Source organism: Leucopleurus acutus (assembly GCF_964270905.1).
Source record: "Leucopleurus acutus genome assembly, chromosome: 12".
Taxonomy (NCBI): Eukaryota; Metazoa; Chordata; class Mammalia; order Artiodactyla; family Delphinidae; genus Leucopleurus; species Leucopleurus acutus.
This window is the reverse complement of record NC_139154.1, coordinates 87,285,951-87,303,209: the sequence shown is the minus strand read 5'-3', so window position 1 is coordinate 87,303,209 and position 17,259 is coordinate 87,285,951. Positions and strand designations below refer to the sequence as shown.

Genomic DNA, 17,259 nt, shown 5'->3' with positions numbered 1-17,259 from the left:
CTAACATCTGGCCTTTCTCTTGTAATCTTTCCCAGAGAAACTAAAATCCACTCCATCGTTCTTTACAAAATCCTTGTGATGCGGGAAGGGAGGAGACAGACGGGGCCGAATGAGAAACTATAGTACTGGAGGGCAGTGATCGGTAAAGAGGCGGTGAGACAGTCTGACGCGGCCAGGCGTCCTCCTGTCCTGCTAGGGTTTGTTTGCCTGTAGGTAGGAAAACAGGTATTACGCAGCCCAGGCCTTTCCTTACCAATACCACCACTTCTGTTCGCCACGAGGGAAGAAAACACTCTTCCTAAACAAACAGGAAAAGCAACTAGGTTTTCCTTCACAGATTTACACTGCTTCAACCTTGGAGATCTGGAAGCGAGCAGAGAATGAACACTGCTCTCTTAAATGTCACATATTCTTCTGGCACCTCCACGCCCTGAAGTATGCAAGATCTAGCTCTGTGGGCCGTGCCACTCCCCCCTGGATCAGACACTCCCTCAGTGGGCCAGCGCAGGGTTCTATTTCCAAATCTTTCCAGAGTTCAAGCTGACTCTGAAAGAAGAATACAAAAACAGAACTGTTAAGATTCTCCCACAGTGGATGTCTGATTCACACAGGGAACTTGCTATTTCTGATGCCGCCTCTCCCAGTTTTTTCATTAAAAACCTCACGAAGCGGGGGCGGTGGTGGGATGAATTGGGAGATTGGGATTGACATATATACACTAATATGTATAAAATAGGTAACTAATAAGAACCTGCTGTATTAAAAAAATTAAATTAAATTAAAAAAAAAAACTCATGAAGGCACGGGGAGGCAATGGAAGAAACTCCGTGACAAAACCCAAAGCTCTAGGACTGACATGAGACAATGTCAGAAGCTGAGAGGAACTGAAACTAACTTGAGGCAGATCGAGTGAGTGTGTGTGTGTGTGTGTGTGTGTGTGTGTGTGTGTGAGAGAGAGAGAGAGAGAGAGAGAGAGAGAGAGGGAGATAGTGGGGAGACGGGTTACACACCTCCATCAGCTGTCTGATGTGGGGATCCCTCCAGAAAACCCCAGCCCAGCCCAGCCCAGCCACCTGAGTTGAGAAGCTGTGAGGTGGACCCTTAACTCATCCTACTCATCCCCAAACCAGACAAGAGGCAGAGTAGAGGCAGGGAAAGGTGACCAGTGAAAAAAACCCTGGTGGAAATGCATCATTTATATATCAGAGAACCGGGCATTGGGGGTAGGAAAAGATGCTACCTCGGAGAGGCAGAAAAGAAACAAAGAGAAAACCAGCTAGAGGTGGGAATTCGATCAGGCACTGTACAAACAACCTTCTCTCCTGCTTAAAGCTGATGTCGGGCTTCCCTGGTGGCGCAGTGGTTAAGAATCCACCTGCCAGTGCAGGGGACACAGGTTCGAGCCCTGGTCCGGGAAGATCCTACATGCCGCGGAGCAACTAAGCCCGTGCGCCACAACTACTGAGCCTGAGCTCTAGACCCTGCGAGCCCCAACTAATGAAGCCTGTGTGCCACAACTATTGAAGCCCGCGCGCCTAGAGCCTGTGCTCTGCAACAAGAGAAGCCACCGCAATGAGAAACCTGAGCACTGCAACAAAGAGTAGCCCCCGCTCTCAGCAACTAGAGAAAACCTGGGTGCAAGCAAAGACACAATGCAGCCAATAAATAAATAAATAAGATGAATAAATAAATTAAAAAAAAAAGCTGATGCCAACACAAAAAGGTGCACAGGATGGGAAAGTGTCCCATCCACCCTATCCTTGACAGACAGTCTATACCTGTGCCGTGCAATGCCATAGCCACAAGCCACAAGTGGTTATGAGTAACTGAAATGCAGCTAGTGTGACAGAGAAAATAACTTTAAATTTTGTTTAATTTTAATTAAGTTTAAAGTTTTAAATTGAGGCAGCATATTTTTCCATAACACACAGCTGCAATGTTTTGGTGGGGTCACATTTCACTTTAACCATTGCACTGTGCAGTGCGCATGTCAGGCACGTTGCATCTGTTCTAGTTTTACATCTAATCACACCGCCAATCCACTTGGTGTCAACGGATTGATTCACTTTGACTGATACTATCTATGGATTGATGCAACATTTTTAATGTGTTTATTTGAATATGTCTTGCAGACAGCATGAATTACAGTGATATCTATGTAAACTGTAATTTGTAATCACATTTAAATACTTATTTTAATTATAACATTTTCTAGTGTGAAAAAATAGCTATGGACACATTTAAAAATTTTAAATGAAGGCAGCTTACTGATGTGGAATTGAGTGGAGAGGCAGAAGCATTATGACTGGCACAGTAAGGAAAAAGAGATTCAATTGGCATAAGAGTTAGTGAATTAACTGGGACAGGTGCAGTTTTAAAAGTGATATGCTGGGACTTCCCTAACGGTCCAGTGGGGAAGACTCTGCACTCCCAATGCAGGGGGCCTGGGTTCCATCCCTGGTCGGGGAATTAGATCCCACATGCCGTAACTGAAAAGATCCTGCATGCCACAACTAAAACCCAGCGCGGCCAAAATAAGTAAGTAAATAAATAAATAAATATTTTTAAAAATAAAAAATAAATAAAATAAATAAAAGTGATGTGCTTTTCATTTGAAAGTCAAATCAATTCTAAAAAAGATGAACCACGTTTTTCAATGTGGATGCAAATATTAAAGGAAAATTATTTTTTGGTACTTAAGTTTTTTGGAAAACTTTTATGTATGGTTGAAATAATGTGAGTCTGTGAATCTACATGAAAACTAAATTTTACTAAATCTAAATGCAGATCAAGTATTTCTGATGAAACTTCAGCAACAGAATTCAGATGTTCTGTCAGTGTAAAATACACACCGGTTTGTTAAGACTTAGTACGAAAAGAATACTGTAAAATACCTCATTAATCACTTCTTACACTGATTATACATTGAAATGATAATACTTTGAATCTATTGGGTAAGATAATTGATATTATTAATTCCACCTGTATCTTTTTATTTTTTAAAATGTGACTACTAGATAATTCAAACTTACATTTGTGGCTCACTTTATATTTCTATTACATACCTTGTGTAATAATTATGAGAGCTATTTTTGAGCACTTATAACGTGTCAGACACTGTTCTAAACACTTGACGTGAATGATTATCTCAGATTATCTCTTTTAGATCTCACCAAGAAAATTATTTATCTTCTTGGTGCCTGAATTTCCCCATTTGTTAAAAAAAGAAAGAAAAACACATAATGGGTCTATGACAAAAGAACAAAAGCCTCAGAATATTTAAAGGCAAAGCTTATCCCTGAAAATAATTCACTTAATTATTCATAAGAAACATTCAGGGAACCATTGGCAGAAGAACACATTCTAAATAGGAGGAGAAAATGATTAGCATAGTAACATCAAGAAATCCTTTGAGACTAAAGAGCTTGGCTTAAATATTCTGTATTCAGCACATCAAGGCCGAGATTAATTTTCTATGATCACCCTTTTCCTCCCTCCCGAGTGGCAAGAGATTTTTTTTTTTTTTGGTTTAATTTTATAAGAAATTTACTTTTGAAAAACAGTGACTTTTTTTTTTTTGGCTGCGTTTGGTCTTCGTTGCTGCGCGCCAGCTTTCTCTAGTTGTGGCGAGCGGGGGCTACTCGTCGTTGCGGTGCGTGGGCTTCTCATTGCAGTGGCTTCTCTTGTTGCAGAGCAAGGGCTCTAGGCGCGCGGGCTTCAGTAGTTGAGGCTCGCGGGCTCAGTAGTTGTGGCGCATGGGTTTAGTTGCTCTGTGGCATGTAGGATCTTCCTGGACCAGGGCTCGAACCCGTGTCCCCTGCATTGGCAGGCAGATTCTTAACCACTGCTCCACCTGGGAAGTCCCGTGGCAAGAGATTTTATTTTTAAAACACTCATCTCATGTGTATTTAAGAGGGCTTACCAAATCACATCTAAATAATATTCTTTTCACTACTGTTTGGATTCAACTGTTTTTTCCCCCATAAAAATAAATCCTCCAGGGCTTCCCTGGTGGCGCAGTGGTTGGGAGTCCGCCTGCCGATGCAGGGGACACGGGTTTGTGTCCCGGTCCGGGAGGATCCCACATGCCGCGGAGCGGCTGGGCCCGTGAGCCATGGCTGCTGAGCCTGCGCGTCTGGAGCCTGTGCTCCGCAGCAGGACAGGCCATAGCGGTGAGAGGCCCGCGTACCGCAAAAAAAAAAAAAAAATCAATCAATCAATCCTCCAGCAGGAGTCCTTCTAAAAGACATGGAGACTATCTGCAGAGATCATAAAAAATCTAATATTAACACCTTAAGAGGGACTTCCCTGGTGGTCCAGTGGTAAAGAATCCACCTTACAATGCAGGGGACACGGGTTTGATCCCTGGTCGGGGAACTAAGATCCCACATGCCGCGGGGCAACTAAGCCCATGCGCCACAACTACTGAGCTCACAGCGCCTCAGCTAAAGAGCCCGCGAGCTGCAAACTACAGAGCCCATGCACTCTGTAGCCTACGCGCCACAATTTGAGAAGAGAAAACCCCCACACCACAACTAGAGAGAAGCCCAGGAGCTGCAATGAAACATCCCGCATGCATTAACAACAAGCCCAGCACATGCTGCAACTAAGACCCAACGAAGCCAAAAATAATAATAATAATAATTAATAAATTAAAAAAACAACTTAAGAGATCACAGAAAAGATAAAACAGAAAATACTGGGTAGCTTTTAAAAAATAACCTTTATTTATTATAAAATGTACATGGCAGACAATTTATTATTTGGTTTTATTTCTGTTTTAGCAACCTCAGGATTTTGTAATTGTAACAATGACGTATGGATCCAGGATAGTTAGCATTAATTTTATTTGTCACCTCTCTTTCCCTCCAGTTGTTATTATTTAAGTTGCCTGCATGGTCTGATAAACTTGTTTCCCAAACCCAGTGAGAATGTGGGCAGAGGTAGAATTTTCCAGTGCAGTGCTAATAATTATGGATCTTTCCTACAAATGGAAAAGATCAACTTTCATAGAATTTTAGAGTCTATAAGGTCTTAAGTAATCACATCTATTTCCCCCTTTGATTTTATTTTGTAAATTATTAAGTCAACTTTAAGCACTGAAAAGGTCATTTAAAAAAATGTAAACTTACCATCAACTTTCACTTACTGTTTGTTCCAATCTACTGTTTGTTCCAATCTTTTAGCACAGCTGTAATCACAGTATGTATATCATTTTATGTTCTACTCTCTCCTCTTAATTTTCCTAATTCTACACAATCATCATATTTATTATTTTACTAAATTTATATTCTTCCACTGTATTGATATAATTTATTCAATGTCCCTCTCCTATTGGTTGTTCAGGTCTTTTTATGCTGTAACTACAATCTTTAGAGTTAGCATTGTGGATTTTATTCTTCTTTTGACCTATTCCTGGTGATATCTGATAATTACATTTCCAGTTGTCCTCCAAAGTTAAAAGGCTATCCAAATCCCAGCCAGCCATAAGCTTGTTTGCCTGCTTTATTTATTTATTTACTATTTATTTATAATTTAATGTTTAGGAGGTGTAGTACTGAACCTTACCGTTGGTTTAACTTGCTTTTTTGAATGTGTAGCAGGAACGCTCTCTTCTCTTTTTCCACCTGTATCCTTCTTTGTGAATTATTTGTTTGCATTTTTTGCCCATTTTTGGGATCTTGGTGCTTCACTAACACATTTCTAGAAATTACGAATATATTATAAAATTTAATATTTTATATCAAGAATTTATTATGTATCTTTCCAATTTCATATTCTCCTTTTAGTACAGTCAAAATTCGCGAGAAAAATTGTAAATCATACCTTTGTACTCTTCCCGTCTTTTCCTTCGTACTCTTCCCTCTTATTATTACTTCAATGGTTAGAAAAGTCTCTTTTTTGGTGAAATGTTGATAATTGTTGAGCTGGGTGAGGAACAGGTATGTGGGGCTTCATTTTGTTCTCCCACTTTGGGTATATGTGGGGAAAAGTCCATGATGAAAACTTTTAAAAACAGTATCTCTTCCCCATTGCTAGAATAAGTGCTTTATTTTATTTCTACTAGTTTTTCTCCCACCCCTTCCAGCTGAGAAAACTCTTGCCCAGGAGGTTAAAGTCACTCGCTTACTATATGACTCATCCAGTTTCCTACCCACTAAACTTAGCCATCACGTCTTCTTTTTCAGGCATGGGGAAAACACCCAATGACATGGCTATTTGGAAACAGCTAGAATTAAGTTCAAGAAAGTCTGGCTGGAAGATCCCAAGTAGCTGGTGCTTTATCCCTACAAGCTTACTCCAACCCTGCTCCACCAGTGAGACATGAGGAGACCAGGGGTGTGCTAATAATCTAACAGGAGCTCTCCAGGGAAAGAAAACCCTGGTTTGTCTCCATTTCTTTGGTGTAAATATTTCCAACATGACCAATTTCAACTTACTTATGTGGTGTCACTGAACTTGGAGCTGGGAGTAAGTAGGCAGTAGTACACCATTATATAGTATTTCCACCACACAGATATAAGAGACCATATATAATAGTAAAATGTAGTAAAATAATCGGAAAGTGATGGGTTGTTTTAAATAAAACTTATTTAAAAATAAATACATAAAACTTATTTATAAATATGTCTATTTTAATGTAATGTATTTACGCCTAAGTTCATTTAACTGAATTTTTTTTAATTGATTTATTTTATTTATTTATTTTTGGCTGTGTTGCGTCTTCGTTGCTGCACGCGGGCTTTCTCTAGTTGCGGCGAGCGGGGGCTACTCTTCCTTGCGGTGCGTGGGCTTCTCATTGCGGTGGCTTCTCTTCTTGCAGAGCAAGGGCTCTAGGAGCGCAGGCTTCAGTAGCTGTGGCACGCGGGCTCAGTAGTTGTGGATTGCGGGCTCTGGAGCACAGGCTCAGTAGTTGTGGCCCACGGGCTTAGTTGCTCCATGGCATGTGGGATCTTCCCGGACCAGGACTTGAACCTGTGTCCCCTGCATTGGCAGGCGGATTCTTAACCACTGCGCCACCAGGGAAGCCCTAACTGAATTTTAAATAGTGGCTATATTTAGCAATCAGCTTGCAAAACCCTTGAACATTTAACAACCATCTCTGATGGACTGATACAAGAACGCTCCAGCACACCACTGGGAGAACAGAGACGAAGGATGATTTTCTTTTTAATTGTGGTAAAATATGCATAACAAAACTTACCATTTTAACAATTTTTAAATGTACAATTCAGTGGCATTAATTACATTCCCAATATCATGCAACCATCGCCACATCCCAAACAGAAACCCTGTACCCATTAAATAATAACTCGATATTCCCCCCTCACCCCAGCCTCGGCTAACCATCATTCTACTTCCTGTCTCTATGAATTTGAATTTGGCTTTTCTAGGCATCCCCTATATGTGGAATCATATTTGCTCTTTTGTGTCTGGATTATTTCACCTGGCATAATGTTCTCAAAGTTCTTCTATCAATATGTTTGAGCATATATCAGAAATTCATTCATTCTTAAGGTAAAAGCCGGAGTTTAAGACCAATAGTTAAGGCCACCTTTAGTGCCCAGACAACCATGCTTGGCCTGGAGGGAGGGCGTGTGGATGCCACTTCATCTTCTCACTTCTGAGGAATAAGCCTTCCCCAGATTCACTGAAGTACAGAAAACCCTGGGAATCCAGTGCACCCAAAGCATGGCTCTGGTGGGGAGGTCACAGGCAGCTTTAATAGGGAGCACAAAAGAACCTGAAAAAGGTAGAAGGCGCCATGTGCATGATTAAAATCCCACTATGTTTATCTTTTCAATAAATCCAGACCAGTATTTCAACCTAAAAGAAGTGCATACAACCTAGTGGCTGTGAAAGTGTGGTTCCCAGACCAAGAACGTCACCATCAACTGAGAATTTGTTAAAAGTGTAAATTCTCAGGCCCAACCTCAGACCTACAGAATCCAAAACTCTGAGGCTGGGGTCCAGCAATTTAGTTTTTAAGAAGCCCACCAGGTGATTCTGATGCATCCTCAAATTTGAGAACCACTGCTTTAGAGTAATGATTCTAGATTCCAACCACTGATGCCTAAAATGGTCCCCAAACCATCCCATGGGCATTTTATAAGTGTAGATTCCCAACTCATGATCTTACATCAAGAATAAGGTAATGGGGGGAAAAACAGGCAAACTTTTATTAATGGAAGGGGGGGTATCATAACATTAACACCGTTTAATATATACAAGCATAGCTAGGCCTAAATATGACTCAGGAAATATGTTTGCCAAAGATTATTTAAACAGCAGAGTTCTCAAAACCACCCACTGCAAACATGCTTTACTTCTGGCAGGCCTGAGCTGTTAATTTATAAGATCTGTGAAACTCCAAATTCTAGTCTCTTCCTACATGTGAGTGCTGGCCTAGGCTATAAAGGAGGACACGTAGCGCTGGAGGTAGGAGGCTGGGAATCCAGAACAAGGGCGGAGCTCCAGTCCCTGCTCCAAGGTTCACCCCCACTGTGAGAGCCAGCTTATTCTGGCATAAATCTGAGATAGTTGTGTCTATTGTGCAGGACTTCTGCCAGGATTAGCAATAATGTCAATCCCCATCACACCCTCCTTCCTCATTAAGAGAACCTTCATGAGTTGACAGACGGTTTGGTAAACCAGGAAGGTGGGACTCCCCAGGAAGAAATAATGACTGGTCCAAGGCAAGCCCATTCCAACCGCCACAATGGTCTATGAGTGGCCATGTAACACACTCTGGCCAATGAGAAATAAAGGCAAGCCTGCCAAGGGGCTTGGAGACAGAGTGTCCCCCAGGCTAAAACAGATAGAGTCAGCCTACCAACTTCCTCCTTCCTTGGGGCCTTGGATGATGTCAGGACTTGGCATCTGGAGCTATGGCTTGAAAAAGATTCTAATTAGTACAGAGGGTAAGGCACCTAGCACGGTACCTGGGAAAAGTTCTCAAACTTTAGTGTGCCCAAAAATCACTCAGGGAGTGTTCAGAAAAATGGATTTGGGGGATGCTAGACTCTAGAGCTTGAGTCAGTAAACCTTGGGTGGGGCTCAAAGACCCTATGTAATCAAGTTCCAATAAGCACCCTTGCTTATTCTCCTCACACCCAGTTCCAGGCCCTGATTCTCATTTAGGTAGTCCCTGCCTGAGACCCCCCATTCCAAAACTGCCACTTGCTGTGTGGGCAGCCACTCATCGTCTTTACTTAAATAGTTATTTTGCCCCAATCAGGTACTAGGCATTGTGAGAGAAACAGAGACGGAGAAGATCTTGCTAACCAATCCAGTGACAAAGCAGCGCTTGGCAACTATCATAAAACCTTCAGGGTAGCGAGAGACTACAGACTAAGTCGTCCCACCACCACCCAAGAGAGTCAAAAAGCTCTCGTTTGATAAAAGCTTAGAAAGACAGACAGGATTTAAACAGCCAAGAGGTCTGTAGGCAAAGACAGTAAAAATGAAGCCTCAGCTCTGATTATGACTGGTAAGACTTATTTGGAAAAGAGTATAGTTGACCCTTGAACAATACAGGTTTGAACTTCCCCAGAGCCACTGATGCCTGAGCTTTTTTCACTAAGTTCTACTGCGCCAGTATGCCATCCACAGATGGTTGAATCCGCGGGTGTAGAACCAAGGATACCGAGGAACCAAGGATAAGCAGATGGACTGTAAAGTGATACGTGGATTTTCAACCGTGCAGGAAGTGAACAACCCCTGAGTTGTTCAAGGGTCAAATGCATTAAGTGTGGCGTTGGGCTGGTTTAAGGACATGAAGAGAGTAGAGATAAAGGCTGGAACAGTCATTTTCAAAAATGGGTCACTCTGCGGGGCTTGGAGGTTGGACTGAATTTTCCAGGCCATGAAAAAGAGCACATTCATTCAGCATCCCTTTGGTGAGCACCTACTGTGCACTGGGCCAGAGGACGGGGGGCACACGGCCCTGCCCTCAGAGGAGCTCAAAGCTGAGGGGAGGGCACAGGCCTGTAATCAGGCACAAAAGTGTGAACATTCCTGTGGTAGGGGAATCACAGGGAGACAGGAGCACCCAGGGGAGACCCCTCACCCAGATTAAGCCAATCAGGGGTGAAGACTATATCCAAGCCAAACCTTAAAGAGTTGGCCTAGTGTAGGGCAGGGAAGCAGGGAGCCTTGTTTTTCCAAGGCTGAATCTCTTCCTTCCTGGTACCCAGAGCTTCCTTTTTATTTAAAAACATTTATCACATAACTGTGCTAAGCATTGGAGCAGATGCAAAAGAAAACAGGGATTTATAACCTAGGCCAGCAGTTTGTACTATGGGATGCCTGGACTCTCTAAGACCTATCCCCCAATAATTGGTCCTGTCTCCCATGGGCCTACAGAATGGCCTTAATTTCCCTCCCGCTCTGGCCGCTGGGACTAGTCCTGCTCTGGCTGACATGCCACTCCTCCACTGTGCCTGGTCTTTCTTTCTCATCCCCATGCCTGTGCATAAGCCCTTCTTCTCCTAGCCCACCTCCAGGATGGTTCCCCCTCCAGGAAGCCTCCTCTGACCACCCAGGATGGAGTTAGGTATACCCCCTCAGTTCTACGGCAGTCTGTGCATAGTGTATCAAATCATTTATCATGCAATGATAAATGCAGTGAGGTAATGGAGTGAACCTCTGCAGACTGCCCTGTGCCCCAGCCTCAGGGCCCACTTGTTGGGACAGGACACTCTGGGAGGCAGCAGCATCTTCTGTATTTCTCAAACTGGATGACTGCTGACCAGAGGCCAAGTGACCAGCTCAAAATGGACTTATTTGCTTAAAGCTAATCGAAGTCACCTTTACCCAGCATTGCCTAGTTAAGTGGTTCTGGAGGTTGTGAAACCCCTGTAGTTATAGACATCTTTGTATCTAACTGCCTGGCTGAGAGCAGGTTTAATAAATGTATTTGGCTTCTGTAAAAAAAAAAAAAAATTGCATGCAATCCTATGATTTTTTAATTGTTGATTTGCTTGTTTGTCTCCCTAAGGATGGGGTCTGGGTATTTTATCCTTGAATATCTAGCATATGTCACATTGTATAATAAATGAATGAACCTTTTTCCATTTGGCGGGGGGCACTGACATCCTGCCTACCACCTGAAGACCCTTCTCTGAGGTGCTGAGCTGCCTCTCTTGCCCCTAGATGCTGCCCCAAGTCTTGCTCCCATAGGGAGGCACCACCAGCATCATGACACAGCACATCATCTTCGTTTGATGTCTGCTCCACTCCCCACCTAACAGCTGGGACTCCCTGCCCACTTAGAATGACCCAGATGACATCAAATCCATCTTGGACCAGTGGTTTGGACATAGCCTCTACCTCTTTACCGCTGAAAAAGTCCAACCCCGTAGTCAGCTTAATCTACCAGCCCTGCCTTCTCACGCTGACTCCCCACTTTTAACCCATTATATAGTATAACAGAGTAGTAAGCACAGGAGATAGAATCAGACTGCCAAGTTCAAATCTTGGTTCTACCACTTGATAGTATGTGATGTCAAGCAAATACCTCAATCCCTTTGTGCCTCAGTTTCTGCATCAGTATAATGGAGACGACATTAGCAGGACCCACCTAACATAGGTGAAAATTTTTTTTAAAATAACATGCCATAAATTTGGCACAGGGTCAGGCTCATAGGGGACACTAGGTTTCAGCCTACAGAGAGGCAGAGACCTCACAGACTGAGCCGCAGAAGGAGGTCCAGGCTCTGAAGCTAAAGCCAGGTCTCTGAGTGCCCATGACCTGATATCACTGTGAGGACTTTCTCTGACAAAGCGACCTGCCCCAGCAGGTCTATCTAGTCTACAAGCTGTGCGTTATCCCATCTACCTCCTCTCTCTGCTTCTGCAGCTAAAAACACATGGACCCATCGGACCATTTAAATGCAGAACTTTCCCCACCATGCAAGTCAAGGCACCTTACAATATTTTTGCAACCAGTTAAAGTATAGCCAGATGAAATGTATGGAAACCAAAGCACACTCCATGCTAGCTCTTTGTATACAAATAAGAAAGTATATGACCATATATTAATTTTAAGGTTGGAAAACTTGATAATTGTACATTCTTCATTTCTGTTTCATTCTCCCTCTTCACAAGCAGTGTTAAATGGACAGGTGTTATCTGTAACTCTCTGTTTTAAAAAGCTGACAATACATGAACATGATAAAAAAAAACAACTCAAATAGTACCAAAAAGTATATGTTGATAAGTCTGTAAGAACTTCACCTCCCTCCAACTACAGTGGCAGTCATAATTTTCCTGTGTAAACTTTCAGAAGTATTTATGCATTAACAAGTACCTAAGAATATAAATAGCCTCCACGATTCTTATATACAGAAATGTTAGCATATCTTGTAAAACTGTATTTTGCTTTAAATATATGTATATATATCTTCAATATCATTCTATATCTGTTCCTATCGACCTGCACCACTTTTTTTTTTTTTTTTTTGGCAGTACGCGGGCCTCTCACTGTTGTGGCCTCTCCCGTTGCGGAGCACAGGCTCCGGACGTGCAGCCTCAGCGGCCATGGCTCACGGGCCCAGCCGCTCCGCGGCATGTGGGATCTTCCCGGACCAGGGCACGAACCCGTGTCCCCTGCATCGGCAGGCGGACTCTCAACCACTGCGCCACCAGGGAAGCCCCTGCACCACTTTTTAACAGCTGCATTGTATTGTATTGCATGGATGTTCCATAACTTAACCAGTCCCTTACTGATATTTAATCGTCTCCAAACTTTTGGTGCTACAGACAATGCTGCAATGTATATATCCTTGTACACATGTCTCCACACACATGTCCAAGTATATCTTTAAGATAAATTCCTAGTATTCAAATTGATGGAACAAAAGTAAATGGATTTTAAAATTCTGAGAAACATTGCCAAATTTTAGGGCAATTCTTAACACAATGTCTAGGCATCCATGGTTGGGATTAGAAGGGTGTCCGTAAACCCCTTGAGACTGTATGGGAAAATGTCAAATGCATGTTTATTCTTCTCAAGAGGAGATTCGTGGCCTTAATCAGATTCTCAGGGACTTCCCTGGCGGTCCAGCGGTTAAGACACTGCGTTTCCACTGCAGGGGGCACGGGTTCAGTTCCTGGTTGGGGAACTAAGATCCCACATGCTGTGTGGCACGGCCAAAAAATAAAAATAAATAAATAAAACAAGAAAAGATTTTCAAAGGGGTCTGTGACTCTAACAAGGATGAGAACCAGTGAGTCACTGGGTCCTTGTACAGCATCAAAAAGCAGCAATAACAGAAGCTGAAGCTAAGCAGGGTCCAGAAAATGCCTTCCTGAGGCCCTTGGAGAGGAGTGAGAAGGCAGGTGCTGGGGACTGTTGATACCACCGGGCTTGTGTCCACAAAGGACCTCCTCCAGAGGAGACGGCTCCACTACACAGGAATCAGGAGAACTTGTTCCCATTCACCACAGGGCCCCTCTACACTAGCTCCTGGTAATAATTTAATGTTACCTGTTGGGTGGTGGGGGGAGGTGAGTGCCTTAACCCAGAGGATTGAATCCACAGTGACTGGGCAGGGACGTCTTTCTGATGACTTGACAAAAGTCCACCCATGGGGCCTCCTGATCTGTTTCAAGTCAGGCTGTTCATGCTGCGTTATATCCGGGCCTTAAAGGGTTAATGATGTTGAGGGGGAAAAGGTGAAGGTCTTTTCCAGAGTAACTTACAGTCTGGCCTTTGGCTGCAATTTATCCTTGCTGCTGATTGCGGATAAAATGTTCCACATGAGTTTTATGTCTAGCAGTCCGGACCAAGAAGCAGAATGGCAACTTACTGACCTCAAGCATCTTGAACCTTTAAATAAATTCTTCAGAGGTGGTGGTGCAGGTTCCCACAGCAAAGCTCTCTGTCCAGTTCAAACATAACTGAACACTAACAAGTTATTCCCAATAAAACCAATGACAGGCAGATTCCTGGGTCCCACCCTGTCATACTGATCAGAACTTTGGGGACAAGAATCTGTGTGCTGTGCAAGCTCCCGGAGGGATGTACCTGAAGTTTGGAAACTATGGCTTTAGAAGACATCTTAGTTTAACCTTGTGCCCTTCCCAGCTCCATCAGGAAGGGGCTGTTCGGCCTCTGCCCAGATATCTCTGGGGAGAGACTCCTGCCAGCTCCAAAGTCACCCAGCCTACGGGTTTCAAAAGCCACTTCCTTAAGTCCAACCAGAACCTGCCATTCAAAAATTCCTGCCCAGCTCTGCCCAGTGCCACAAAGAGTGAGTCTATTCCCTCATCCACAAGCCAAGCCCTTCCCGAATTTAGGGCCATTCACCTGTATCCCCACACTACTGCCAGGTCCAGTTCTTCCCACCATGGTTTACATATCAGCTTGACCAGAAGAAAGATGAAAAGGCAAAGAAAAACATTGGTCAAGATTTAGTTAATAAGCCAGGAAGCCACAAATCCAAATGCCATATCACTCTGAACCAAGCACTGACAGAGCTGCAGTAGGACAGAGAGGATAACAGAACAGGCTTTAGTATCCAGCAGCTGGATTTAAATGTTCGCAAAAGGTCTGACCTTGACTAAGGACCACCACTTAGAGCCTCAGGATCCTCTTCTGTAAAACAAGCTTAATAACCCCGCCTCAGGTTGAAATAAAGATTAAACAAGTAACCTCGTACAGCTGTTACTCAAAGTCCCTCCATGAAGGATACTGCAGCGTCTATCAAACTGCCTCCATGAGTAGCCCTAACTGCAGTAAAAGCAAACTCCCAAAGGTTAGGTTTGGGTCAAATTGCAGCCCCAAGCCCAGGCAAAACGTTTAGAAGTGTCTGTTTTATACGAAGAAGGTATCTAAATTCTGAATCCTACTACAAAGTATATCTGTAATTGTTTTTGTATGAAAAGTGTTTTTATCCTCAAGTACCTGGATAAAATTGACACCCAAGGAAAATTCCCCCTCTGGTTTATTCTGAAGCTACAAGTACTCCCTGGCACAAGGTCTGTTATCCCGGTGCCCGCCCCTCACCTCCGTCTCCCTTGGAGAAGAGCAGGCTTAATCTACAAGCAGATGTGGAAGGCTGAGAAACAAATGAGCGGCTGGACATAAGCAAAGAAATGGGCCACAAGATACAGTCTGTGGATGACCAAGCGGCTTCTCACCCTACAGATACTGAGGGCTGGTGTGCTCGGACTTAACTGCAATGTTACCCTCTAAATAGCTTTCAGAGAAAAATTATCCCTAACCAAATGCAAGAACATCTAGGAGGGAAATTCACAGACACCTTTGATCCAGTAATTGTGTGTACGTCTGTGCCCGCACGTGTACCCCCAAAGCAATAGAAATCTGATCTAAGCTCATGTAGGGGATCCGGCCTTGGCCAGAAAGGGCTCTGGGAAGTCAGCCAGTCCTGGGCGGCTATGGTTACCCATTTCCTCATCCCTGTCCCCTTCCTCTGCTGCTTGCTCTTCCACCTCTGTCATCTGAGAATTCCCTGGCAACTAAAGAGCGAGGGCTTCCCTATCAAGAGAGTTACTTGCAATGTAAGGAGAAGGTGGAGGGTTCTAGAACTGATGGACAATGGGATGGATCATTTGGGGGGGGGGACCCTATTCATTCTTCCCACTGTCAGCTAGAGAGAGCAGATGCCCACTTTTCATGAAAGCTGTGGGTTACTCAGGACCCACATGCTCCCAACAGCTTACAGAAGACTTGCATCAATTTGAGAAGCACTTAAAGTTGGGCAGATTGTTGAAAAGCAATAACCTCTTTGGTCCCAAAGTCTCCAGCTGGTTAAAACCATGACTAAAGAGTGAGGCTGTGCCATCGGCCGACTCAGGTCATGGATCTCATAATAATACCAGATTCCCACGTTCCAGGCATTGTGCTGAGCACGTCAGGTGCACACGGAGAGAAAGGGTAAGAGACTAGGACAAAGGAGTACGTTTCTTAAACGGAGTAAAAGAATTAAAAAAGCAAAACTTGGGTGTTGGACTGAGTCAGCTTCAGGGAATATTACTCAATCCTTTGTTTGTAATGCCTAAATCCAGCACCGTGCTTGGCACATGAACTCAATAAATAGCTGCGGTGGTCTCTAACTGGTGTACATCCTGAGCTGCATAAACTGCTCTGGAGGTTCTCCTGGAAGGTGCCGGTGGATAAGGGCGGTGTTTGCCTCTACCTTGCCCACCCGGAGCGAGTCCGGCTCGCTCCACCCTGTGCCTGCCCGGGCGGGGCCGCAGGCCGGCCGCGGGCACCCCATCCTGGGAGCGGCGCGGCGCCGGACCCGCCACCCCCGCGAGGCTTTCCCGGGCTGTTGCACCCCTTCCGGAGCCCGGGACCCCCTTACCCCTGGGACCGAGACGGGACGGTGCTCCTTCTGTGCGGTCACCGAGATCACACCCTGACGGGGCCGGGCAGCGGGTCTTATCCCAAGCGGACCCGCCCCGCTTCGGGGTGGAGACTGAGCCCGAGTTCCTGGTTGTCCCTCTCTGCCCACGAGACCGGAAAAGCCTACGCGGGCGACGCGCACCTGGACGCCGGGGCCGGGACCGCCGCGCCTGGCGCCCGGGGAGGGGCTGCACCGGCCTAGAGCCCGCGCGTCGCGCTCTCGGCTTTGTCCCCAGCCTGGATCCCAGCCTGCCCGGCCCCGCCCGGGCCCGCTCGGGCTCCCTCGAGTCGAAGCAGTAGGACTCTCAGGTCTCTCCGGTGCTCGGGCGTCCCCACACCCTCGGAGGGCCGCGCCCCGGGACCTCTCCCGCACACGCCCTGCGCCCACCGCGGCCGGAATTCCGGCAGAGAGTCAAAGCTTCCTCCCTGCGACACTGCACTTTCTCACGCCGGAAAAGTGGAAAGTGAAATCAGAACGGCACATTTCGTTTCCCTCTCAGCACTATACATACCCCAAAGTTCCCCGCAGTTCCACTTCTCCCTTGAGAAAAGCCGAGTTCCCTTTCCTTGGGGAAACCTTTGGAAATGGTAGTTCGCAGCAGTTCCAGATCTTTCTCGCTACCATTACCTGGGTTCGCTGCTGGTCAAGTAGCTCCCGGGTTCGGCATTGAAACAGCGCTCTCCCCTTACTATACAGTCTTTGTTCGTATCTGCCTCCCCGGTTGGACTCAAACAAGGCACTGACTGGGTCTAAGTGGTCTTTGCACTCACACCCAGTACCGTCCTGGCACATGGCAGGTACTCGGTGAATGCTCGCATAATGAACCTATTGGGTATATCGGCAAATTCGGATTTCATTTAACAGAGGGTAGGTAGCTTTGGGGAGT

At 44.9% G+C, this 17,259-nt stretch overlaps 1 protein-coding gene across 1 annotated transcript in view; it reads right to left on the bottom strand.

The window, feature by feature from the left end:
- Positions 1-16,417, bottom strand: part of ANXA4 (annexin A4) — a 73,545-nt gene extending 57,128 nt beyond the window's left edge. Inside the window, exon 1 of the mRNA XM_082851898.1 lies at positions 16,332-16,417. The gene's annotated coding sequence lies outside the window, so the exon portion shown is untranslated. The remainder of the gene's footprint in view (positions 1-16,331) is intronic.
- Between the last annotated feature and the right edge of the window lie 842 nt (positions 16,418-17,259).